The sequence below is a fragment of the Callospermophilus lateralis genome, chromosome 5, assembly GCF_048772815.1.
Source record: "Callospermophilus lateralis isolate mCalLat2 chromosome 5, mCalLat2.hap1, whole genome shotgun sequence".
NCBI lineage: Eukaryota > Metazoa > Chordata > Mammalia > Rodentia > Sciuridae > Callospermophilus > Callospermophilus lateralis.
This window is the reverse complement of record NC_135309.1, coordinates 44692628-44719147: the sequence shown is the minus strand read 5'-3', so window position 1 is coordinate 44719147 and position 26520 is coordinate 44692628. Positions and strand designations below refer to the sequence as shown.

The window sequence follows — 26520 nt, the reverse complement described above, 5'->3', positions numbered from 1 at the left end:
CAGAAATTGGGGGATGAAAGTTAGTAACTATGAACCTATTATTTGCATTTATCTTGGCCTTTTTTTTTTTTAAAGAGAGAGTGAGAGAGAGAGAGAAATTTTTTTAATATTTTTTTTTTTTTTTTTTAGTATTTGGCGGACACAACATCTTTCTTTGTATGTGGTGCTGAGGATGGAATCCGGGCCGCACGCATGCCAGGGAGCGCGCTACCACTTGAGCCACATCCCCAGCCCCTTATCTTGGCCTTTTATAAATTACCTCTGACTTATAAAGTCCTGTCCTGATAATACTTTTATTAATGTATTTTTTTCATTTCTTAGAGAAAAAAACCTAAGTGCTAGAAAGAAAACCTGGATAATAACATTTAGAAATCTCTATGGATGTTAGTGTGTCTAAATTTCTTCCGATGTAATCCTATACTGAGCAATAACATCACATAGAAATCCCTAAGAAATGCAATACTATTCAACCATAAATGAAAACCTTGTAAAATTTAGAGACACCGTGTATTACAAAAGAATCTACCACAATACAAATCAATCCCCCCTTCCTTCCCCTTCTCTCCCTCCCTCCCCCCACCACTTCTCTTAAGGAAGCATTCCCAGACCATCCTTTTTAGGTGAAATCCTCCCCATTATATGTATCTCATACTTCTACCTTGTAGCTCTTGCTATACCTATATTTTTATATTAATCCACCTAATCTGCCCCACAAAATGTAAATTCTAAGAGCCATATCAGTTTTAATTCATCACTGCATGCTAGTAATATATATGCTCCAAAATACCTGTTTAATAAGAGAAAGTTAAAGTATATAAGGAACCTGTAAAAGTAAACATTTCCTAGAGAGGGAAAAAAACAGATTTTAAAACTAGAGGAAGCTGTGCCTCAGCCATATTAAAACTCTCACTAGAGGGCTGGGATTGTGGCTCAGCGACAGAGCGCTCGCCTAGCATGGGCGTGACCCGGGTTCGATCCTCAGCACCACATAGAAATAAAGGCATTGTGTTGTGTCAATTTACACCTAAAAAAAAAAAAAAAAAAATTAAAAAAAAAATCCTCACTAGAAAAGAGAATTCACATTACCAAAAGTCATTCATAGCAGACATGGTGAAACCCTATACTCCCAGTGACCTGGGAGCTTAGGCGGAAGGATCAAAATTTTAAGGCCAGCCTCAGCAATTTAGTAAGACTCTGTCTCAAAATTTAAAAAAAACAGGGAATGGAGTTCAGTGGTAAAGTGCCCCTGGTTTTAATTCCCAGTACCAAAAAAAAAAAGTTATTCATATTTCAAAAAAAATCCCTCTAATATATTTAGTGGTATTAAAATTTGGAGATTGGAATTAATTTAAAGTGAAATAAACCAGAAACTGGTAGCAAATATTTCCATAACTAAAATACTCTAGGTAAATCAATAGAAAAACAGAAATGGTCATCATATGGCAAACCTATATCTGAAAGTACATTACCTGAAATAGCTGTTATAAATAGTTCTGGATCATTAAACATTTATTGAGCATCTACTATCTTCCAGACATTGTAGTACATTGTGGATTTATCAGAACTATGATGTCAGGTGATGCAATCTGTTCACTGTGCAAGGATGAAGGAGGAAATGAAGGTGCTTTTTTCTAAGTCCCATACAAAAGTACTGTACAAGTGAGTAGTAGAGATAACAAAAACACACATGGCACAGAATCTCCCTTCACAGAGTAATCTTGCACAACAGACATCAAACTATACCATGTATACTAAATACAATGAAAATACATTCACAGTACTACACAAGAGGGACAGAGGAGGGGCATCTAATCCAAACTTTTCATTGTATCCTCTTACCACAAATGAGATGGTACTCCTCAAAACAATGAAAACTCTGCAAATAATATTCTGGCACCCAATAAATATCAGAAAGAATTCATTCCTCAAAAGCACTTATCTTCCTGTACTGTAGTATCTTTTATACTTCTGATTTTACAAATGCCATTTTCTGCCCATTACACAATGCTGAAGTCCCAATTACCAATTTCTAGATCATCCTTCTGATTTCAGCGTTAGCTATCATCTCAAGCTCTTCCCATAACCCTATAGAAAGTAGGTTTTCCTCACTCTCTAATCCAATACTTAATTCATCTCCTTCACTTGATTAATCAATTTCTAATAATCTGTTAATTCACTAGCCTTGCCACTCCCACTAGAATGCCATATTTAAGATATAGAAGCACATGCACATTGAGATAACCTGTTCAATTTACTCAAGTCCTTCATTCAATTTTCAATATTTACCAAATAGTTTATTAAAATTAATAATAGAATTTCTAAGAATAAATTCAACATTTAATTAAGGTAGCATTTCAGGAGCTGGTAATATAAAAGGGAACAAAATCTTTGTCCTCATGTAGCTTACATTCCAGTGGAGAAAAGCAGACAAAATACAGCGATAGGTTTGTTAAAAACTGTTACAGAAAAAAATTAAAGCACAAGAATAGATGTGCCATGAGAGAGGTGTCATTTCAAAAAAGATGACTAGGCTAGGCCTTCTGGAAAGCGGCAAATGAATCAAAATTTTATGTAAACAAAGACAGTGAACAGGCAATACAAAGATCCCAAGGCGGGAACAGACCTCGTACATTCAAGGAACTAGAAGACCAGTGTAATCTGAGAATAAACTGAGCTAGAAGGAGAAGGTAAGGAATTGTGTCGACTCGGAAGAGAGCCAGACTGGCTAGAATGGCTGTGATAAGGGTTTTAGGTTTTAGTATTTGAAGTAAATATAAATATGGTCCCAGAGAGCTCTGAATGAAGATGCAACATTTGCTGGTTTATATTACTATGGAATTTCTCTAGCTGGTGTGCTAAGATAAAGGGGAATGAGGCATGGGGGTGTATGGAAAGCAAGAGTAAAGCAAGGAGCTCAGATCAGAGTTGAAGTAATCTAACAGAGATGATGATGGTTTAGACCAGGGTGATAGCACCGGCCTGGTAAGAAGCAAATGTGAGAGACAATAGGCTTCCTGATGGAAGAGATATGGCGTGTGAGAACAGAAGAGCCAATAATGATTCCTAGGTGTCAGCCTGAGCAACTGGAAGAACAGTGTTTGTCATCAACTGACTTGGGAAAGGCTGATAAGGAGGATAAAGAAAGATGAGGAGTTAAATTGTATGCACATTTAATGTATGAATAAAATGTTGTTCAGCTTCACAAGGCTTCCATCTTAAATGAAAGCATAACAACCCAAAGGTCCTGATTTTCCCTCAAACCACTCAAGTAGGACATACCACAAACCCCATGAACACACACACACACATGCACAAACACTCTAAACACCCTCCCCCAGAAACAGACACATACTGTGGGCTCATACTCAGACTTCTAAATTCACATACACAGCTCCTTTACTTTCTACTTCAGCATCTGATTGTTTCAGTCCAAAATAAAAGGCAAATGAACCAATGCTCCCAATTCCCTCGTCACCATTAGCCAAAACAAAACATCGTGAGCACATCATCGTATATAGATGAATGTCCATATGGACTATAACCCACCCACCATCATCTATGCCAAACCTGTAGGAAAGAATTACAGGTAAGACTGAGTACAGTGGCACACACCTGTAGTCCTAGTTGCCTGGGAGGCTAAGGCAGAAGGATCACTTGAGCCAAAGAGAGAATGAAAAAAAAAAGAATTACAAGTGAGCACTTAAAAAAAAAAAAAAAAAATCATTCAAACCATCTCTAAAAATTCATTCATGAAGCTTAGAAGTAAGTAGGGCCCTACCTCCCATATTTTTAGTAAGAATCACATGTTGAGATGGGAACATCGCTCAGTTGGTAGAGTGCTTGCATCATGTGCGCAATGCCCTGGGTTCAATCCCCAGCACCAGACACCCACAAAAAAAGAGTCGCATATTATGCAATAGGTTTAGGAATCAAGAAGCTCAGGATCATGAGAAAAAGAAGAAAGCCTCATGCATATATACATCCAAGGGAGACTTTCTAGGGGATTTGTGGGGGTAAAGCTTTAAAAATTGTCTTACCCTTGTGGGTTTTTCTTTTGTTTTGTTTTGATACCAGGAACTGAACCCAGAGACACTTAACCACTGAGCCTCATCCCTAGCCCTCTCTTTTTTATATTTTATTTAGAGACACAGTCCCCCTGAGTTGCTGAGGTGGGCTTTGAACTTGCAATCTTCCTGCCTCAACCTCCCAAGCTTACGGGATTACAGGTATGTACCACCACACCTGGCACCCTTGTGGTTCTAATGTCAACAGCAGTCACCAAGAATCTCCAAGAATAGAGACTTATGACACCTAGCAAAGCAACCTAAATCCAATTATTACATTGGATTTATACGATAACTATAGAACTTATAAGTTACATTCATGATTGCAGGCAGAAAAGAGAAAAACCAAAAGTAAGTCTGCCCATAGTTCTTCTGATTTCAGAAATTCTTTTCTTTTTGAGAACATCTATAAGGAAGACAGAATACTATCATATGGGCACCCAAAATTATTTTCCTACAGAAACACTTAAATCACCATTTTTCCCAATTGTACTTTCCAATTTCCAAAGACATTAAAAGTTCTCAAAGCAGATTGAAAGCTCTTCAGGAGCTGAACTCATGATCCCTAACACTTTTCACAATATAATTTTCTTGCCTATTCTTTGTGCCCACACAAGTCTCTACTTTTCTATCTCCCACACCAGACTTTTGTTTCCCAGTTTTTAATCACTCTTTAAGCTTCACCTGCTCCTTTTAAATCCTCTAATTAAGCAGAGTCTGATCTAGATGTATCACTCACCTCCACAGAGCCTGCAAGATTTCCTACATTGCTACCAGAAGTTTCTGAGTGTGCCTGTACAGGCTTGTAGGAACAGGACCAGACAGAGCTGGTCAATCTTCATAGTGCTTTTCTTTAAATTATACGATCAACAAATGCAGATATCAAATTATTACTGTTAGATGTGTATCTGAAGAATAAAAAGCTAACTTGGGCCCACAACATATATTCCAATGCAAAAGATGTTCTCCAGTTATCTCATACATCCCAGAGTTCAAGTCCCTCACTTAGTAGAAAAATGAATAAATAAGGCTCAGGGTAACTTTTCAGTTCTAGTCAACATTCATTTCATTTATACTCAACTCCAAAGAGTGGGAAATGATCAATAAATCAACTATATATTTAAGTGGGCCAAAAGATATGAATAAGGGAGAGATAAAACAGAATAATGACTTTGAATTATTTCTGTATTACCCCCTCTTTCTGGGAATACAAAAACCAGAATAACTAGATCCCAAGTTATACAGCCTACCAGATAGGATGCTAGATGAGACTAACACAGCATGAAAACAAAACTGAACAAAACAAAACTTGCCTTGAAAATACAAGCCATATTTTGAGATCACAGTTAAATTTGAAAAGTATAAACCTCCTCTCAACACACCAGTTGCTATACTCTGAGAAAGCTGGGAAGGGGACACTGTTTTGTTTTGTTTTCCTGTTACATTCAGTTTCCTGTTACATCTCACTACAACAGATAAAACCATTTTCATATTTCTACAGAGTACCAATCTACAAATTACAGACATAAAATTATAGACAGAAGTGGGTCCCCCAAAGGATTCAAGAGCCAAACCTATTTACAAAATGTACCTCAGCCTTCCAAAATATTATCTCAACTAAGTTAAGATACAATAAAAGCAGGAGGGAAAGTCACTGAAAATACTAAACCAAAACTTTCCCTACCTTCCCAGTTCACCACAGAATAGATATATGCATACTGAGATATGTGTGTGCATATACACACACATATAATATGTGTGTGCATATATATACCTCACAAAGAGCCCAGAACTAGCTGATTATTTATTAAAAAAAAAAAATCTAAGAACTCTGTAATGACACTATCTTTCTAAGCTCTAAAACAAAAACTATTAGAATATATAAGCTATGAGATGGAATTCAGCTGTTCCTAATAATACTCCAGCTTTTCATAATTCTTTCAAAAGAGTTATAAATCTTGACCTTCTACTTAAAATTAAAAAAAAAAAAAATCTTTCAGGTTCAGAGTTTTGAGTAGAGGTAAAAGGCATATGACAGTGGCAATGAGCTAAAACACCCAGCACTGACACTTACAATTACTATTATTCTAACTTCCGAAGTAAAAAAAAACAAGGTGTAAGACATGGATCAGCTTCCAGAGATCCTTCATCATCCTTTTGCTTGAAAAAGCACCTGTATCTGGGCACCCCAGCTATCTTGAGTCCTACCTACCCAGATACTCTTTTCTCCAAATAATTGGTAGAGATACAAATAATTCCTCTGTTCTACTTCTGTTATTTACAAAAGGGAATGTTCTCCAATGTCTAACAGACTGAGTAGACAGATGGCCCAACCATACAATATAAGGTGCCTATAGTATCTGAAGAAATACAAATGTTGGCTTCTTCTTTGTAAGCACAAAAAGGAGACAAGGAACATAGGCTCTCTAGAAATAAAGAAAATATGGAAGACTGATAAGCCAGGGAGAAAAAGGTACCTATATCCTTCAGTGTATTCATATCAGCTCTGAAATTCACCCAGATGTGGAGCTCACTGCCTAAACCAACAAATACATCTGGTAATAATAAACATTGATAAGTCATAAACAAAAAAGGGCTTTTTTAATTCAAAGACTCTACAAGCTACTAGTAATATTAAAATTTACATAAAACATAATCAAAGAATATATTAAGAAATGGAGTTTTTATATGGTTTTTAAAAATAAGTCCCTAAGAAATGAGAAACTGTTTGGTTTTTTACTGCCCAGTCTTCAAAACACTAAATTCTTTGATTTGACCAAGTTACAAATCTGTTTTCAGCAGAGAGGAAAAACACATTGCCTCTATTTAACGCAAAGGACAAAAAAGATCATCACTGCAAATCATAATGTTTGAGTTCATGATGAAAACAGGAAACAGACAGGCTGCCCAGGTATAATTATGGTTGCACTCTTAATGGGCCTTCAGGTTCAGCCAAGAATTAAAATCCAGTGAAGAGGGTAAGCAGAATGAACTTGCCTTTCTACCTTGCTACAGAATGCAACTTTTAATAATACTCCCAGCAACATGTTACATAACCAACAGTAAACAACAATCTGATTCAAACCTCATTAGTAACAACATTCTGCCACTGTCTCCCATTGAAATTAATAGCTCAATTTGCCAGAGGGAAAAGAAATGAGCATATCAATCTACCCATTTCTGTGGCGCCTACCACAGTGAACCAGACAAAAAGATAATACTACTAGATGTGTATAGAACCTACAAAAATTTCATTTTTTCCCAGTTCTCTTCCTCTTTTTAACTAAACCATATCATATAGACACATTTAAAATTTAAGAGGAAAGTCAGTCCACCTTTACTTCCTATTTCAGCTATGATTTTAAACTAAGAGAAACACAAAATGATGAATGGGCATTTGTGATAAACAACAGTTTATATAGTAACAGCAGTTAGATAACAAGGACTGACTGCAGGAGCAGCAATATAGAGGGAAGGAAAAGAGGATGCATATTGATGATCACACAATGATAAACAAAAATAAAATTTTAAAAATCTAGACATAATATGTATAATCCAAAATTTTAAAACCTAAGCACATATATAACTACTATGAAGGTTAGAATTTATTAAATTGTCTCTTTCTGAGTTGTTTTATATTTTTATAATTAGAGGTTTTACCTTAGACACCCCTTCAAAAAAAGTTAACCAAAGGGGTTAAATTTAAAAAAAATATATAGAATATATACAAAGAATACGTAATAGATCCACAAATAACTTCTTACAGAATTTGGAACACATTAATTTTAAAATGATATCAGGTCAATGTGTGATATACTGAGTGTAGGTATTGCTTCTGCAGACACTACCACATTGGCATTTGGCAGAAATATTAAACTATTTGGAATGTTACTAATCTACTGGGACTAAGGCTTTCAACTTTTAAATTAAAATTAAAACTAATTCACTTAGCATTCGAGTTCTCTAAGAAAATTTAAGGACTCTAGTTTTTAAAAGAATTAAAACAACACTTGTTGCTGGTACAGTGACACATGCCTGTAAAATTTCCAGCGACTCGGGAGGTTGAGGCAGGATCATCGCCAAGTTCAAGGCCAGCCTCAGCAATTTAGCAAAACCCTGTCTCTAAATAAAAAAGATAAAAAGGGCAAGGAATGTAGCTCAGTAGTAAAGTGTCCCTGGGTTCAATCCCCAGTGCCAAAAAAACAACAACAACAAAAAAAACACTTGGACCCTTTCCCTCAACTTCAGTGAAGCCAAGCCTCAATCTCCACCTATTCCAGTCTTTGTTACTAGATAAGAATACTTGTGGTAGTGCTAGGCAACAGGCATGATGTGACAAACTCAACCAGACTTCAAAACTTTTTCCAATAGAAAGACAAGGTAAACAAGATATACTTAGCACCACACCCATTTAAACGCAAAAGCAGCCAGGAATGCTCCCGCTCCCACCCACCAGACCTCCAGCTGGTCAGGAAACATTGTCTTTACAGTTCAGATAAAAATCTGGCCTAGGGTGTTCAGGCATTCCTCACCTCTAGGCTGGCTTATGCTCCATTCTCCAATGTCATCAAGACCAGAATTGAAACATTTGGTCAGGAAACGGGCAAATCTCCAAATACCCCAACTATCCTCACCCGGGTTCTTTTTTGCAACCCCAATCTGTTTTTGTTATTGAGCATGCTCGGACTTAAAACAGGCGCCACATGGGAGTTTTCAAAGCTTAGGCTCCAAACCCCACGTAATAACAGCAGTTGAAAAGGGAAGAAGGAAAAAGGGAAGGTGGCGGGGGCCTGGAAAATGAATTTAGTTCTAATATTTAAGGACCTGGCAGGGGTGAACATGGTGATGGGAAGGAAACATTGCTTGGGCATTTTCCTTTGCAGCTTACGGAAGTTTATATGAAGTACAAGAAATCTTTGCAATGCTGAAAGCTGACATGGCAAGTGGTGGAAACCAGATCTAAGTACCAGCTGAGTGCAGCAGCAGGTCACCAATGCCCAGAGTGTAATTCCCACCGATAAGCGTGGATCCTTATCTTTGAAACACAAAGAAACGGCGGCACAGATTCATCAGACCATTGGACACCTTTGCGGTGCAGCAGACCTAGCTGCTCCACTGAACAGGGCAATCCTATCAGGGGTGTGTATCGAGCGAAGGTGGTGCTGAGAAGCGGTAGGGTAGCAAACTGCTCCCCTGGACATAAGTGGGACCGGGGAGCCCTTCGGGGTCGTCCAGAAAGCTTGCCTCCACCTTCCAGGCGCGAACCGCGAAGGTGGGACAATGGCCAGAACCGGCCCCGCCTCAGGACGTCCCGGACCGCAGACGAGGCCTCCGCAGCCGGCTGGACAGTCTCATCCCTGCCCGCCCGAACCCCGACAGGCTGGACTAGGCCTACCTCCCGCCCCACAGGCCCTGGGCCCTTACTGCCCCGCCCGCGACCGAACGCCCCCGCCTCAGCCCGAGCCCGGCTAGGGCCTGAGGACAAGCCGCGTCCGGACCGAGCCAGCAGCCTCCGGCCCCGTTCGCCCGCCCCGGGCCCCTCACTCACTCGCGGGCCGGCTGGGCGCGCTCTTCTGGCGCCGTCGCTGCGCTTCCCCGCGCTGCAACTTTATTAGCAGCTCGGCCGCAGGACACGCGCAAGGCGCCCGCTTGCCCAGGACCCGGATGAGGGAGGGAGGGAGGGAAGGAGCAAGCCTGGGAGGACGCCCGCTGGGGTCGGCGCATGCGCGCCAGGGCCGAGTGACCGCTGCGGGGAGGAAGGGAGGGCCGCCTTACCCCGGCAGCCCGAGGAAGCCTCGGCGCTTGGCTTTGAGCCTGCAAACCCCAACTTCCGATCAGTCCTAGGCTCCTCGCGTCAATGGCCAGGCCTGCGAGTGGGAGTCCGTTGTAGGGAGCAGCTCCCTCTACAAAACAAATGAACACATATTATCATAAATTGTCCTGGATATGGACAGTTGGAGATTTCTCTGCTATATATAAAGTGCAAGCAAAGGTATTTTCAAACATAAGTTCGCTAATTTTATTTATTTATAATATAAATCTGAACGGAAAAGAGTCCTCTTACTGTGGAAAAGTCGCTTCAAAGCAAATTTCTGAACAACTTACAGCTTCCTCCTGGATGCAGCCATAACTGAAGAAGGGCAGTCTTGAAGCCCTGGAATTCTCACTCCTCCATCTCCTGGATATGCAGGCCTGGACAAGTGGGCCAAGGGTGCAGAGAGGGCATTCACAGGCTGATAAATGTCACCTCTCTGTTCCCAGTGATTGAGATTCTCCCCTTTACCCTCCAAATTCCCCAAAGTGTTAGCATTTCCCAGAATATGATACTGAAACCACCTAGGGCACCTGATTTGGAAAGCACTAGTGAGGAAAATTTTTAAATACTTTTGTTTTAATTTTAAAAGGTCAATACTGATTTTCCACTATTCCATTATAGGTTTTCTCTTTAAATCAATTAAAAATCAAACCTGGGGCGGGGTGCTGCAGAGCACGCTTGTAATCCCAGTGGCTTGGGAGACAGAGACAGGAGTTCAAAGCCAGTCTCAGCAATTTAGCAAAGCCCTAAGCAACTCAGCAACTGGCTCCACATAAAATATAAAAGAAAGCTGGGGATGTGGATCAGTGGTTAAGGGCCCCTGGGTTCAACCCCTGATGGAAGGAAGGAAGGAAGGAAGGGAGGGAGGGAGGGAGGGAGGAAGGGAGGGAAAGGAAAGAAGAAAGAAAGAAAAGAAATGAAAAGAGGGCTGGGGTTGTGGCTCAGTAGTAGCATGCTTGCCTAGCATGCATGAGGCACTGGGTTCAATTCTCAGCACCATATACAAATAAGTGAAAATAAAAGTCCAACAACTAAAAAAAATTTTAAAAAGAAAAATTGGAATCATTGTTTAATCAATTCCCAGACTAATACAATTCATCAGTTCTATTAAATCTGCCTTCAAATACTGTACAAACCTAAATCTGACAATTTCTAATTGCCTTTATTGCCATCTTCATTACCAGAGCCAGTGTCATATCACCTGATACACAAATGGGGCAGCTATTTTGTTTGTTTGTTTGTCTTTGTTTTTGTTCCAGGCTCTAGTAAGTTGTTTCCATGGAGAAAAGACCAAAGAAAGGTTGCAAAAGTCTCAGCGTTGAAGTGGCCACCTCAAATGGTGACAGGCCTGGTGAAGGAGAAAGTGAGCCAGAGTTGGGAACCAGAGAGTGTCTGCTCCCACCAAAGAGAACAGCTGCTGTTCTACTCTAGCCAACTGTTACCAGGGGGAAATGTAGGGATAAGGGCCCAGTGTTGGCAAATCTTATTTTTCAAAGGAAGCTGAAAACTTATATTTTTTATGCAAAAACCAAATATCAGTTTATCTCTTTAGCAATCTCTCCCTCCACCACCCACCCTCTCTCTCCTCCCCCTTCTTCTCCCTCTCTTAGACATTCAGGAGGCCAACCCTGTACAAGCCAAATAAAACAAATCCATGGTCCAATTTAGCCTGCTGGCCATCAATTTGCAATCTCAGGTCTACATCAGGTCTGCATGTTAAACTTCTTTACTACATCATAAACTTTGGGAAAGTAAAGTCTGTGTGCTTTAACCCTTTGTCACACTCACTGCTTATTTGTTGTTAATTCAGAAATTTCCAACTCTTGGAAGGCACATATTTCTGGAGCCTGTATGGATTTACAGGTCCCAGAAGTGCCTTGACCCTGCCTTAGAGGATACCTTTTATTCAGAACTGGTGTTTACCAAGTGCTTTGTTGAACATTACAGGACATAACAATTTGGTTTAAATATTTCGTATGCTAGAGCCACTCCTCACTTCAAACAGCCAGTAAAATCCCTACCCAAACAAATTGTTTGCACATATGTAAGAACAATTTGTGATTACAGGATTCCTTTTCAATAGTTACATATGTAATCCTAAAGCCAACAGTTTTGCTTCCTGAACTATGAGTTCATATATTGATAAAATCAACCAGAGACTCCAATCTCTCTGAGTTACTATGTCAGCTTAGGTCTTTAGTTGGAAGAGATAATTATAGAGAAGGGAGGAATGGAGACTCTAGCAGCCAGCATGAGCCTTCCAAAAGGATTGAGAAATTACCCAGACTTCAAAGGTATAGGAAGTCCGAGGTTTGCTATCTATATATTGTCAAGAAGATAATCAAATGATCAGGCTTGCCAGAGCCTTAGGAATGGAATAAAGAAGACCCTGCTTTTGATCTAAGAACAAATATAGAACAGGATGCTCTGAACATGTAGATACAATCCATGAGACAACAAAATAGACAAACTGCTTTTTCAGTTTAGCCACCTACCTGATCAAGAAGATCAGCAGCTTCAATATTCAATTTTACCGTACTAGTAGAGAAAGTTATTTCTGGATAATTTAGGCCAGTGCTTTTCAACCAAGGGTGACCGCCCCCAGGAAACATTTGGCAGTTTGAACCCTTCCTTGGTTGCCACAAGGAGGAGGGCAGTGCTACTGGCACCTAGTGGGCAGAGGCCAGGGATGCTGCTAAACATCCTGTAATGCCAGAGGAGCCACCTTCTGTCAACAGTTATCCAGCCCAAAATGTCAATAGTGCAGAGGTGAAACCTTGATTTAAACCCCAGATAGTTTTTCTTTAATTGGGTGTTAAGAAAGGAAATGGACCTTTTCTTTCAAATTTTTCAAAAGGCTTATTCATTTCACATAGCCTCAATGTTTAGTTCCCATCTTGAATTTTCTAGATCTAAGAAGGAGGCAATTTTCAGGAAATGGGACAATGCATGGAACATGAAAAATTGGAATTAACCTACTTCATATTATTTTTAAGTTTTATTTTTATATGTCAAGTCATTGAGCCAATTTGGTTTGGTTTTGAATATCCTTAAAAAAAAAATCTCAATTCCACAAATTGTTGTAGTAGCTCAGAAGATTCTGCCTAAATAACTCTCAGGCCCCAGGAGAGCCAGAAGAATGCAATGGCTTTGGGGGGCATCGCACAGCATAGTCAGCAATTGACATCATAAGGATCCTCAAAGGGCTCGGGGTAGATACGTCAAAAACACCTCACATCTACAGACAACCATGCAAAGTGGATATCAGTTTGTATGGCTCCTCCAGACAGGATCCTTCCTTAGAAACAATAAAACTTCCATCCCCAACTCTGAGAAATCCTTGTATGTCCTTCTATTGGCAGAGCAACCCCTTCCCCCATCCTTAATATTGAAAACAGTGCTAGAGCCAGAGCTAAACAGAAAAGAGTTCCAAGAAGGGCGAGTTCCCAAGAAGTGATGCACAAAGACATACTCCACAGTTCAGAGAGAGAGAAAAAAATCACTGTGTTAAAATTGGCCAAAAGAACTTTCATGTTCATCTTTAAAAGAATGAACCCAAATTCCAAGTCAGAGATTACACTAAAGTGATTTTATAGAATATTTGAAAGGTTTTTTTTTTCCAGTGAATCTCTCGTGATCTGGCATGAAATGCTTCCATAAGAGTCCACAGACAAATCCCTTCATTTTCACAACTGAGAAGTTGAAATCGTAATGTACTGGGAAGAGAAAAGTAATAGAATGGAAGCTGCCTCCATTGAAGCACAGGGATCGCGAAGCTGATCAGAGAAAGTGTCAGAGAATCCATGAGCCCCTTGTGCACATTTTTCATTTATACCTATGTACGAATTTTCTGCAGAAAAAGCCCATAGCTTTCATCATATTCTCAAAGGCTCTCCTGATCTACACGTTTGCAGATGCTCAAAACAGTGGTTGCATTACATATGGTGTACGTTTAATGTGCCCATTTTAACTTATCTCTTTCTTTTTCAGAACAACATAATTAGGAGACTCCTCTCTGGGGAAGGCAGCTTGTTTTAGAGTGGAAGAACCTGGCTCGCCTGTCTCCAGCCATCTGCTACATTAAAGAAGGCCTCCTATGGCTGGAATCCAAAACACAAAATTAAAAGGGTTGCTTGCACCCAGAGTCATAAAACAAAGAGGCTTTCTAAAGCAGGGCTTGGAGGGAACACTTGTTTCTTCCAGACTGAAGCAGCATCTGTTTCTCCTGCTGGCCACCCCGCCACCCTACCCTCTGAGTTAACTCCACTAACCTCCATGGTTCAACATTCTCAGTTTTCATCCTCAGAGACGTGGGTCTCAGAGGAGCCAAACCACATGTGTACCCCACAACAAATCCAGAGCATCAGGTGAAAATCTGGGAGTGCTATGGAATTGGGGAAGAGGGGACAGACAAAATTTCACATTTTCTAGAAAGACTTTTAACTGCGTGAAATTTTATTCCTAAGAACTCCAGAGCTGACTTCTTAGTTTGAAAACAGACTGTTGACATACTACCTGTGTACCTCAGACAAGTTTTGTACCCAATCTGTGCCTCAGTCTCCTCATCTGTAAAATGGAGATGACAGTAATATCAATTTTACAAAATGTTTGTGAGGATTGTTTGTAAGACACTTAGAACAGTGTTGGCATATAATAAGTGCACCACAGGTGTTTGTTTTAAAAACAGGCATTTCCTCATGATATACCAGAAATGTCTACAATATTGTAATCAAATTGATTTGTTACATAAAATATGCATTCATTTTACAGGACGATGGGCTCTCTTCCCTTCTCACTCCAATAGGTAATATCATTCTTTCCAGGCCTCTTGGTACCATCTGTTACAGACCATACCTAAATTTGTCTTCCACTGGACTTGGCTAATGAATTTCAGACGCTTAAATTCAACTACTGTGTTAGTCTACTTTCTACTACTGTAACAAATACCTGAGAAAGGTTTATTTGGGTTCATGGTTTCAGAAGTTTCACTTCATGGTCAGGTGACCTGTTGCTTTTGGACATGTGGGAAAGCAGCGCATCATGGTGGGAGCACGTAGGGGAGGAGAACTTTTCACCTCATGGCAGCTGGGCAGCAAAAAGAGAAAGAAAGAGGAGGGGCCAAGGTCTCAATAGCCCTTCAAAGGCATGCTCCCAATGACCTAACGTCTTTCCACCCAATCCTTTCTCCTAAAAGTTTCACCACCTCCTAAGGGTGCCCTGGGCTGACAGCCAAGCCATAGGCCTTTGGGAGACATTCCAGGTCCAAACTAAAGCAACTACCCTCTTAACTTCCCAAACTGATTATATTAGTTAAATATTTTGCCTGCCCTCATATTTTACAATCCTCTCTCTCTTGCCTCTTTCTTGTTACCATTCCCCTCCTATAGTTACCACAACCTTGACACCCAACCCCAGAGATGACCCAGAAGGGTTATCATGATATCCCAGCTACACAGACCATCATAAATGGCTCATCAATGGACATGTGACCTCAGTGAAATAACATGCATCACTCCTTAGGTGATGTATGGACACTGAAAGAGAAAAGTTCTCCTTCTTTCTGTCATCACTAAACTAAGGGTGATTCTGAGGATGTCAGGGTCTGTTACCTTGGAATATCGCAATGAAGCCAAAAGAGAGACAACAGAGAAACTGAAGCTATACAAATTCCTTGTGAGATATTTTGAGACCCTGGATTCAGCTATACCTGAAGCTCTACAGATCCTCCTTAGACTTTTTAATTACATTATCCAGTACAATCTGCTATTGTTTAAGCTAGTTATACTTCTACTTCTTGCAACATATGCTATTGACAGTCTCACTGGATTTCTCAGGTCTAAATTTGAACTCCTGGTATTTGTCATATGCCCTCCCTTACCTGGTCCTGCTCTTGTCTTCCCTAAGTGGCAATTTCACCCCTTAGTTGCTGAAGCCAGATGTGGCAGTCATATTGATAGATTGGGTTATTGTTCCTAAATCTTCACTCCTTCCCTGTTGTGATATAACACACTCCTTTGCCATGTGGCTTTGCAGTATCCTCCACTGGAGAAGGTAGAATATGCTCTCTTGAAGTTGAATTTGGCCATGATGACTTTGGCCAGTAGATATGACATGAACATAACCTTTAAATATGCTTGATGGTATGAGTTTGTCTTTTGTTCTGTTATCCATCTTTAAAAGATCAGACCCCAGTAACTAATGGTCTAAGGATAATGAAAATGTACAGGGACAGAGTCACCCCACACCCTAGTAAGAAGCCAGCTCAACAGACCTGCAGCTTGAAGCACTGCTACCCAAGCTGTTTCACAGACTCATGAGTGAGAAAAAAATCAATGTAGTATATAACAATACAAAGATTCTGGGCTTGTTTGTTAAGTAGCAATAGCCAACTAAAAAAAAAAAAATCCATACATATCCCTGTCTCTCATCCTCATTTATTTCTTTACTTACTCCTTAGTTCAATAAGATGATAAATTTTTATTGAACACCTAGTATATATCAAGCATCATCAGATAAATACTATGAAACAAAACAGACAAAAATCCAAGTAATAATAAATACATCATTTTTAAAAAAATAGGAAAACAAGTAACATTTAGTATGTCCCATGGTAATAAGTACCTTCAGGAAAATAAAGCCATGAGTAGAGTTTGGGGGAGATACTGCTGGCATGAAGAGCAACAACGCTGCTGTCTTGATGCAGTAGTCAGGGTTAAATAAGGTTGCCCTTCCATTTTTGGTTAGTGTCAAGTCTTACCAGCTCTACCTCAAACCATATCTCAAATCTACCCACTTCTCTCCATGGCCTCTGTCCATAGATAGTCAGCACCCCCTCACAATTACATGTCCCGGGACCATCATACAGCCTTTCTCTGTCCCTTTATCTCCCAGAAGCTATCATATGTTGAAAAAGCAAATGAGTTGAGTTGGAGAAATAACTCAGTGGTAGAGTGTTTGCCTAGCATGCAGGAAGCTCTGGGTTTGATTCCCAATACCCGCCTCTGAAATGTAAATAAGATTATGGCCACCCTTGAATAAAAGTTCTACAATTCCATTGCATTTGAGATAAAACCTAGAACCCCACCCGTGGCCCTCCCCTGAGTGATATGGTTCCTGCTGTCACCAATATTTTTGCATGTGTCTTGCTCACATGGGCCTTCTTTCTGTTCTTCACATTTCATAAGCTTTTCTCCAAATCAGGATTTGTGTCTGCTGTTCCCTCACTTATTCTCTCTCACCACCTTGCAAAGAAGGTGTGGAAGGCTGTGCCTAACACTCTTACCCTGTCTGCCTCCTTCGCATCAACTGTAAGTCTCAGCTTAAACACCACTTGCTTACAAAGGTCGTCCCTGTCCACATCCACTCTCCCTCCCTCCCCATCCCACCTAGATTGGGTCCCCCCCTTACATACTTACAGAGCATCCAGCTCTTGCTATGCTGGGACTCGCTTCTCACGCGTCTTAACTTGATCAAAGTCTATATTCCCCACTGTAATTAAGCTCCTCCTCAAAATTGAATCTTTAACACTCAGATCAGGCCTGGTATGCTGCAAGCCCTCAATAAAGAGCCATTTGATTTTCTGCTTCAATTTTGGTCTTATGTTTGCTCCTAGTTAAAATCAAATTGTTTACATCTATTTTTTTCTAAATTTCCTAATTCAATTTTAGTATGCAATGGGTGTGACTCCCCTTACCTCCCAAGCAGAAGCCAGGCCTTGGATTCAGTTTTCATTCATTCATTTATTCAATCAATATAAAACATGCATATGATATCCACAGTGTATCAGTCACTGTGACAAGCAGTGAGAATACAACAGTAATTCCCTGCCCTGGGGGACATTTGTTTGTCTTCTGTCTTTAAAACCCTTGAACACTTGATGTAAGATCTAGAAACCAAAAAAATCAAAATCTGTCATTTTAAAACTGTTAACTCAAGGGTTCACAGTGGAGGAGAACCTACTTCTCATTAAGGAGCTCCTTGGTTTGTAAAGACCTCTTAGGTATAACACACCATTTAATCATGAACATGCAAAACAAGGACCTTTTTCTAAGGTAGAGATTTTAGCACTAAGGGGTTAAACAATTCAGCACAGTCATTCAAAAGGTGGTTACAAGTACAACTGTATCTTACTGGACTACATTTCCTACTTTTTATGGCTAAGTATGGATTTTTAAAAAATAAACCTTTATGGTTTTTATAAAAATGACACGATGTTTACTGGGAAAATCCAAATTATGGAGAAAAGGTCAAGAATAGTAAAAAAAAATAATTGAAATTCCATGAATTAGAAATGACCATGATTAATAAGCTGTTGTAACACTTTGCCAGACCTCTTTGCATACATATGTACTTACAATAATAGCCAATATTGATCAAGCACTTACTTTAGGCAAACTGTTGAGAAATGTGCTTATATATTTTATAAATAGCAACCGTAATCTTACCATGAGGTTCCAATTACTAAAATCATCATTCCCCCCGCCACACACACACGAAGAAAAATAAGATACAAGCCATGAAAGGACTAACTATTGTGGATGCACATATTTCTATGGCAGACGTGGGTTTACAACACCCAAAAGTATTCTGGCCCTGCCTTAGAGTATATCTTTTTAAAGAACTGGTGTTTGCTCATCTTTAGAGGATATAACAGAATTCTTTTGAAATGGTTTGTTCAGGAGGCTTATTCCTCACTTTGCATACTCTGTAAAAATTTGCATACTCTGCTTCCCACAACCTAGTCCCTTACCACCTCCCCATCCATTTCCCTTTATGCTCTCTTTCACCTGTCATCAAACTTGTCTCTGTGCTGCCTGCACTGCTTCCAACTCCCAACTGACCATCACATTTCCATCAACACACCTTTCTTTCACAGTAATCTCTCTGGGGGAAATGTCCCCTTTCACTGTCTTTCCTTCCCAGGCCCCTTTGTATTCCTCTTCCTCCTTCATGAGGCCTGTCTGGTCCTCAAGGATCTTCTCTTGATGTTTGGCATTCTGAGAGGTGTATAATAGGAACAGAGGAGCAATGTTGAGATGGTGAGAGATAAGGGGGGCCCAGAGAGGTCAAGTCCATTCCTGAATTTTTGTAAATAGTAAGGGAGCTTGAATTCACATCGAGTGGAGCTTAACTCCCAAACTCCTGCTCTAATCACTACACAAAGCTATCTGCTGTTTTGATGCACTCTTACCAAAACACAGACCTGTACTACAATACTGCATCCCCCAAAAATGGTTCTTATGAATCCTATGATAAATGTCAGTGAACCACAGTATTGTGCAAATTGGATTGGGAAAACAATAGGTTATTAAGTAAGATTATAAATAAATGATGTATACAGTTGCAATTTCTAACCTGAATCTGTGTCTTTCAGTGATGGCAAAATCACATAGAGCAAGTACACCGTGAAACTTTATAAGTGTTCTAACAGCCAGGTGAAGGCCCTGAGCAAGTTCAAAGAGCCCGAAGAGAATGGAGTTAGTGTTCCAACAGGTTTATCTTGAAGTGTAGTGAAACCTATTCATTCTGTTTTTATAGTGACTAATACTCCTGTGGATGTGTCATTGACAATATGGGGGCATCACTAATGTGCCACATTAGAGGTAATTTGTACTGATGAATCAAATCAGTTAAGCTTTTCGAAGTCCACTCTGACTTCCCAAGTTATGCAGTGTACTGTTTCCATCCCTGAGAGGAGTCATGCTAAGCAGTCCAGAGATGTTGATCTGTTATGTTGCTTCCACAAAACTTGCTTTTGTAAAACACTGTTGCACTGTGTACTAAAAACCAAATTCAAGTGTATAAAAAGCAAAATAACAAGTCCACAAAGTTCTCTGTCCCAAATGCATATTGATGGAGTAGAAGGAGCCCCCTGCTGGGTCATTCTGACAGAAATGGGAACTCGCATGATATCGAAGCTCCAATGTGGTCGTGGTTTTAATGTTTCTGAGATCAGAGCAAAAACAATCTGGGGACTGCTTCTGGTTTTAGAACGACAGGAAAGAATTTTATCTTTTATCTAAGATAAAAAATTCATTTTACTTATTTATGATTGCTGGATGAGATTCTATATATGCCAGGAAATATAATGGTAAGGAATTATTTCATACATTCCTCTGTTCATTCATGAAAAATAAGGACATTCAGAGATAAAGATAAGTGAAAAAGAACACCTATCTCTCTCCTTGAATCTTCTGTCCCATCACATCCTTCAGTCATTTCTCAGTTCTGATCTCTGGTATCATGATTGCAACTTCCTTTCTGATTCATTTATGGCTGAACAAACATTTACTGAGTACCTGTTCGGGGCCCTAGGCTCAACACCGAGGCTGATTAGAGAACAAACACACACAGAGGCCTTGCTCTCATGGAATGCAATCAAGTCAGAGAGACTTGTCCCATCTCTAGGCTGCCTAGGATGATTCCCCCCGGACACCTGCTTTATTCTTCTGATAATCATCAGCTGAGCTCAAGATTTTCAATGGAAAAATTATTTTCTTTGCTTTGTTCATCTTGTCTCCCTAACACCTGTCTGATACTCATTTTTGAGGTCTATATCCAACCTCATGGAAATAGATCCAGTGATGCCTTTCTTAATGATTGGGCAGCACTGACATACCCACAAATAAATTGGAGTCACTAGATGCACCTTGCATTGAATTCCATAGGACTTGGCACCTGGGTGTTTTGGTGAGTGCTGCCGACTCACAAACACATCCTGTCTTCATCTAGCTGTGATATTTCACCGTAAGGACCCCAACTGTGCTGGAACCACCAGGATGTCATGAATGATTTCATCAGCAGGTCAATGTCCCAGAGCTAAATGAACAGCCTTAAGGAAGAGCCAACTTCATTCCTCGTCCTCACACTTCACTTAGATTGTTCTTACTCTTTCCACGTGAGACGAGAGGATGAATGCTAGCTCCCAGTGACCACAGAGGCACATGACAAGGACACCAGGGAATGTGTGGTTGCAAGGAATGTGATTTCCTTGTCCATAAATTTGCTTTGGTACCAGGGCTACAGAGAGTGGATTGTCCAGCAGGCTTCTAGAACAATAGCTTAGGGCAGGTTGGGGTTAGAGGCTGCCCTAGAGAGGACCTCCTGCTCTTTTATTTCCTTTTCTAGAATTCACTGTAACTGACCTCTTTCGAGAAACTCCCAAGTTTGCCACTGCCCAGAAGAAGTCCCAGTATTTGGTAAATTTCATGCCAAGCCTCCTTGGAATGTATGGGCTTCTATCATACCTAGTTGTTTGTAATTTGGCAGGGCCACATGTCAGTCCTTACCTGGGCAGCTGTGGTCAGAGCTGATAGGGCTGCTTCCACTCCAACTGCACAGCACAAGACAAAGCCCCTGATGAGGCAGTCATGGCATGGCAGTCACCATGGGCCTCCTGGACTCCACTGCTGCCAGGCCAGCACACAAAGTGAGATCCAGGGATCTGCTTGGTCTGCGTAGAGTCCCCCACACTGGGCACACATGGTTCATCCGTCACCTGCACACTTGTCATCGTCTTACTGGTAACCTACTACGTGGCAGGCTCTGTAAAGACAGGTGCCAGATACCATGAGTGAAAAACAGACCCATCCCTGTCCATACAGATTCTCTAACTCAGTGGGGGAAAATGGGCAATAATCAAACAATCACGCTGTATCAAAAGAGCACAGGCCATGAGGGCGCAGAGCCAGGGGCAGGACAGGCTGCTCTAACCAATGGGTGTTAGGGGAGACCTGAAAGATGAACAGGAGTGAATCAAATGACGGGGATGTTTGGGTGGGGTTCAAGGTGAGCAGAGCATTCTAGGCAGACGGACTGGTGTGTATCAAGACCCCAGCAACATGGGGCAGCATGGTGGTGACAATGAGAGACTAAAGAAAGACCACGTGTTGGACAGAGGAAAAAAAACAAGGAGAGATGGGCCCGGAGAGGTGGGCAGGACCGTCCAGGGCTTGGGAGGCCAGGGTTGTGTTTTAGAGCTATACTAACTGTGCATCACTAGATTGCCAGGTTCTTCTGGGCCCTGGGGAGTTACCTTCACAATGAGGAGGAAGGCTGGAGGTATTAGAGAAGAGACAGATAGAAACGGGAAGATGGGAGTTCTCTAAGGACAAGCCCTCCTACAACATTTCAGGAGCACCATCACTATCTTACCTGTGACTTCTACTTAAGCCCAGCCCAGGACCATTCTGCCATCCCACACCTACCCAGTTGGCACTCCCAAGGCTTTGCACATCTCCCCTGCTGTGGTGTAGTGTGATCAAGGTCCCCCCACCTGCACACCTGATAATGGACAGAGCAGGAAAACAGGAACAAGGTACAATGAGGACACACAGGCCCCTTTGAGCCCCCACATGCTATTTTCACTGTTAAAGGAGGTGTCAAATATTACTTCCTCCCACGACTCCTAGATGACATGACATCCTGGAGCATCTGTGGGAAGATGCATTGCACCTGAACTATTTCTGTAATGTAGGGTAGGCATACGGAGCGTCTAGTTCTTTATCGTGGTGTCTGCCACATTGTGGTGCATAGTAGATCTACGGTAAATGTTTACCATTATAATGCCAAACATGTAAAAATTTATTTTCTCTTTTTACCTTGAGGGGAAAATTTGGAAAAATACCCAAACTAACAGTGAAAACAATTTTCTTATGCTCAGGAAAGGGAAGGGTGAGTTCATCAAATGTGTTGTTTGGGTACAGGGGAATAAATCCAGGAGTGCTTTACCACTGAGTTACATCCCCAGTCCTTTTTATTTTTTAATTTGAGACGAGTCTAATTAAGTTGCAAGGCCAGCCTTGATCTTGCGATCCTCCTACCTCAGCCTTCTTGGTTGCTGTTATTACAGAAATGCACCACCACACCTGGTTCATTGTAGAAATTTTAAAAGGGCAGAAAAAAATTATTGGCCTAACTGGGGCTCCTGCAGACTTTGCTCTTATTGACTTAGAGGCCATTTTGTTGTTGTTGATTATTTTCTTTTTGTTTTAATTATGGAGACTTTGTTTATTTTGTCCAAGTTGATACCCCAGTAAAGAACAGACTCCAAACAAGTAGAGACTGTAGAGACTGATGTCTTAGGTGTGTGTGTGTGTGTGTGTGTGTGTGTGTGTGTGTGTGTGCACGCATGCATACCTGTGTGTCTCTGTAGGTTCCTCTCTTCTCTAGTGACCCAGAAGGCCCCAGTCTGGCTCATCAGTGAGTCGACAGCATATTTAGTCCAGGGTATGGGGTGCAGCATGTAGACTTTTCCCTTATGAAACATCATTCTTAGCACTTTATTCACCTCTGGACTTGAAGAGAAATTCTTGCTCTGGAGCTCCAATTTAAATGACAGGAGAGAGAAAGGGCCCCTGATTTGGGGGATTGCCTCCTAATAATACTCATTCACTGGCTATGTCTCTGCAACTAGGACCTGGGGACTGGACCCAAGAGGAGACTAGGATTCTCTCTCCACCGAGCATGGAGATGGGGGAACTGTGTACTCACCTGCCTGCCTATTGGAGCCAGAGCCCCAGCCCTCTGCCTTATACAGTCCTGCTGATATATGCAGAGCTTTGTGCACTTTTCCACACATAAATTTTTTTCTGGTGAAAGGACCCTTAGCCCATCCTAAGGTTTTATGATCTCTCAAAAGCTAAGAACCTCTTATCTTTATAAAGGAAATTCTTCACATTTTATCTCATATTTCAGAATATCCACTGAGCCTGGCCTTGTTCCTGCTTGATCATCTCAGTTTCTGAACAAAGTGAATAGTGCATAGTGTCCTCCATGGCTCACCAAGAATAAAGGTGACCAACTAGGAAACTTCCTGTGGATTAGAAGGTGACTTTGCCTAGAAGAACCAGTGCTCCCTTGAGAGGAGACTCAGTACTCAGAGCTTTCTCTCTGTGGACCAAGCCTCCATTTCTGTTCTGCTATACAGACCAACAAGCTCCAAGACTGTAGTGCCAGGGGAGAACCTGCCACTAATCACAGTCCCTTTCCCTGTTCTGGGCGGCACTATGGATCTTTGGGGAGGGCTCAAGATTAAGGAAGACGTGGGAGAAAGGAGAGGGTCTTGAGAGTCTGTCCCGTTCCTCTCCCTGTACTCACAGACTCCAGCCCAGGGAATCCAGCCAGAGGGGCTTTGAGGAGTTTGACCCACGACAAAGAAAATAAAGTGGCAGAGTGAAGCATCAAGTCAAGGGCGAGGTTTGGAATCCATGGAGAGCTTGAGGAGGACTCTGCCTGGCCAAGAAGAGGCTGCAGGTTGGCTGGGGTGGGCTCAGGGTGGGATTAGGTAGCAGGCATCAGAGTCAACAAGAGGGAAAAGAGTAGGGGTCTGTGAGGTGAGAGAAGGCTGGCTTCCCTGGTGGAGAGAGAAGCTCCAGGGCTTGAATCATGAGCTCTTTGGGTTGAAGAGGGGAGAGGTCCAGGAGCTGGAGCCCGTGTCAGCAGCCTGGGCTTCCTGAGGAAGGAAGAAGGCCCAGGAGTCTGGATGAAAAGTGCACAGTATTGAACTAGACAGTCTGGAAGTATAGATTCCTGTCCAGTAAAAAGAACAAAGAGTAAATACTGTAGACCATCCAGTGTATATTTTTATTATGTTTATTTCAGCTCCTCTTTATCTTTGTTCCTCAGTGTTTCTAAATTAGCAGGAACTTGATCAAATCAACTCAGTTTCTGCCTCTGTGAAGGATCGACTTGTTAGTAAAGAAAAGATCTCCAAGAAATCTTTTGGCCTTGATAAGTGGAATTTACAGTTCCAAGTAAGACGTGCAGAGGCAGTATGTGTACTTATGTGTGTGTGTGTGTGTGTGTGTGTGTGTGTGTGTGTGTGTGTGTTGGGGTAGTGGTGGTGGCAGTCATGTACTTCCAAAAGAATCCTTTGTCTTCCTCATTTTCCTCCTTCTCATCTCTGCCCACACCTCTCCCTCTTCTTGCTCTTCCCCGAGCTCACAGCACCCATCCTCTGTCTAGGAGGTCAAAGGAATCTCCTCCATTCCTTCTTGACCTCCCCATGTATCTTCCACATAGTAGATGGAGTAAAATTGTCAAATGTAATATGATCTTGTCAAAAACCCATCACCTTCCAGGTTTATACCCTTCAAAATGCTTTCCAGTGCTTTTAGAATGTGGTGCATCCAGGAACTGGGGATACGGCTCAGTGGTGAAACACATATCTGGCATGTGTGAGGTCCTAGGTTCAAGCCCAAGAATAGCAAAAAAGAAAAGAAAAAAATAGAATAAGGGGCATCCTCACTGCTCTCAGCTCCCATGCTTCTCTCCTTTAATTCTGTGTCTCTTCACACCAGCCTTCACCTGGTTCCTTCCAAAGCACTTTCTCCCTCCCCCTCCTTGGACTGCATGCTCACTTCCCAAGTCCCCACTCCTGTCCATTTCTGATCATCCTTCAGCTTTTAGAGTTGCTTCCTTAGGAAGGTCCTCATGTCCTCTCAGTCCAGAGTGGCCCCCTCAGTCTAGATTGCCATAGAACTTATTTTTGTTTTTAGAGCATGTATTTCCCTTTGCTATTATATACTAAGGATGGTAATTATTTGATCAAGAGGTGTTTCTTCACTCAGCTGTAAGCACCACGAAGTCAGACATGCCTGTCGATGTATACCAGTGTATCCCTGAAAGCTAGATGGGGACTGATCCCAGCAGTTACTCAAGAAAATATATGTTAAATATATAAATGAAAGGAGGTGGCTGGAAACTACTTATTTATTCATTCATTAGCCAACAGAAATATGAAAGAGGGACTACTATGTGCCAGGAACCATGTATTTCGTAGCAAACCTAACATATGTCTGTCTTCCAGGAACTTAAACCTTAAGAAAAAGATCTATCTTCTTTAATGATGTCACATTTGAGATGACATCAAAGCTACAGTGGAAGTTTTCCAGGCCAAGAAAGGAGGGGAAGGGATTCCAAGAAAAGGGTACAGCAGATAGGGAGGTTGGGGGAAGGGAAAAAAATAAGAGTATGAAGAAATCAAAGAAGACCAAAGTGGCTGAAAAGTAAGGATGAGCAAAGGAGAGCGCAGAGAGAGACGAGGTTGGACAAGGAACAGGGGACAGATCCTCCTGTCTCAGAGGTCCTGGGGTGCCGCAGTCTGGCTGGACACAAAATCACGAGCCACTTAAGCAGGAACAAACTTTATTTTTGAAACTGCCGCCAATGCCCCCTATGAGCCCGGGAAGATTGCTGACTGACGCTGGCGGTGTTCTCCCGGATCCCAAGAGGAAGTTCCTCCTCCGGAATTCCCTCCTACCGCACTTCCCCAACCAATGGGAACTCAGCAGGTCAAGGTGAACAGCAGGAGTCCAATATCCATATGAATGCGAATCTTAACATAATCATATCAACTCAATGGCTTGCTGGCATCACCTTTCAACCAAAAATGCCATGCATCATATTACTTGGCTGTGGCTCTTAGCACTGGGGGAAAGCTTGTGTTTTCTCCTGTGCACAGGAAAAAATAATCCAAGGTGCAGTGACATGGGGCATGCTCTGCTCATGCGTCTGCTGGCAGAGAATGCACTGCAAAGGACAAGAATGGAAGGTGGTGACTAGTCAGGAGGTTATTGCATTTGTCCAGTCAAGAGAATGACCATTTGCTTTGCATCAGCTTGTGACAGTAGAGATGGACAG

The 26520-nt window shown here is 41.4% G+C and overlaps 1 protein-coding gene across 1 annotated transcript in view; it reads right to left on the bottom strand.

Annotated features, from left to right (window-relative positions):
- The window catches only part of Smad5 (SMAD family member 5), a 43861-nt gene extending 34095 nt beyond the window's left edge, over positions 1 to 9766 (bottom strand). Inside the window, exon 1 of the mRNA XM_076856647.1 lies at positions 9613 to 9766. The gene's annotated coding sequence lies outside the window, so the exon portion shown is untranslated. The remainder of the gene's footprint in view (positions 1 to 9612) is intronic.
- Positions 9767 to 26520: the final 16754 nt, after the last annotated feature.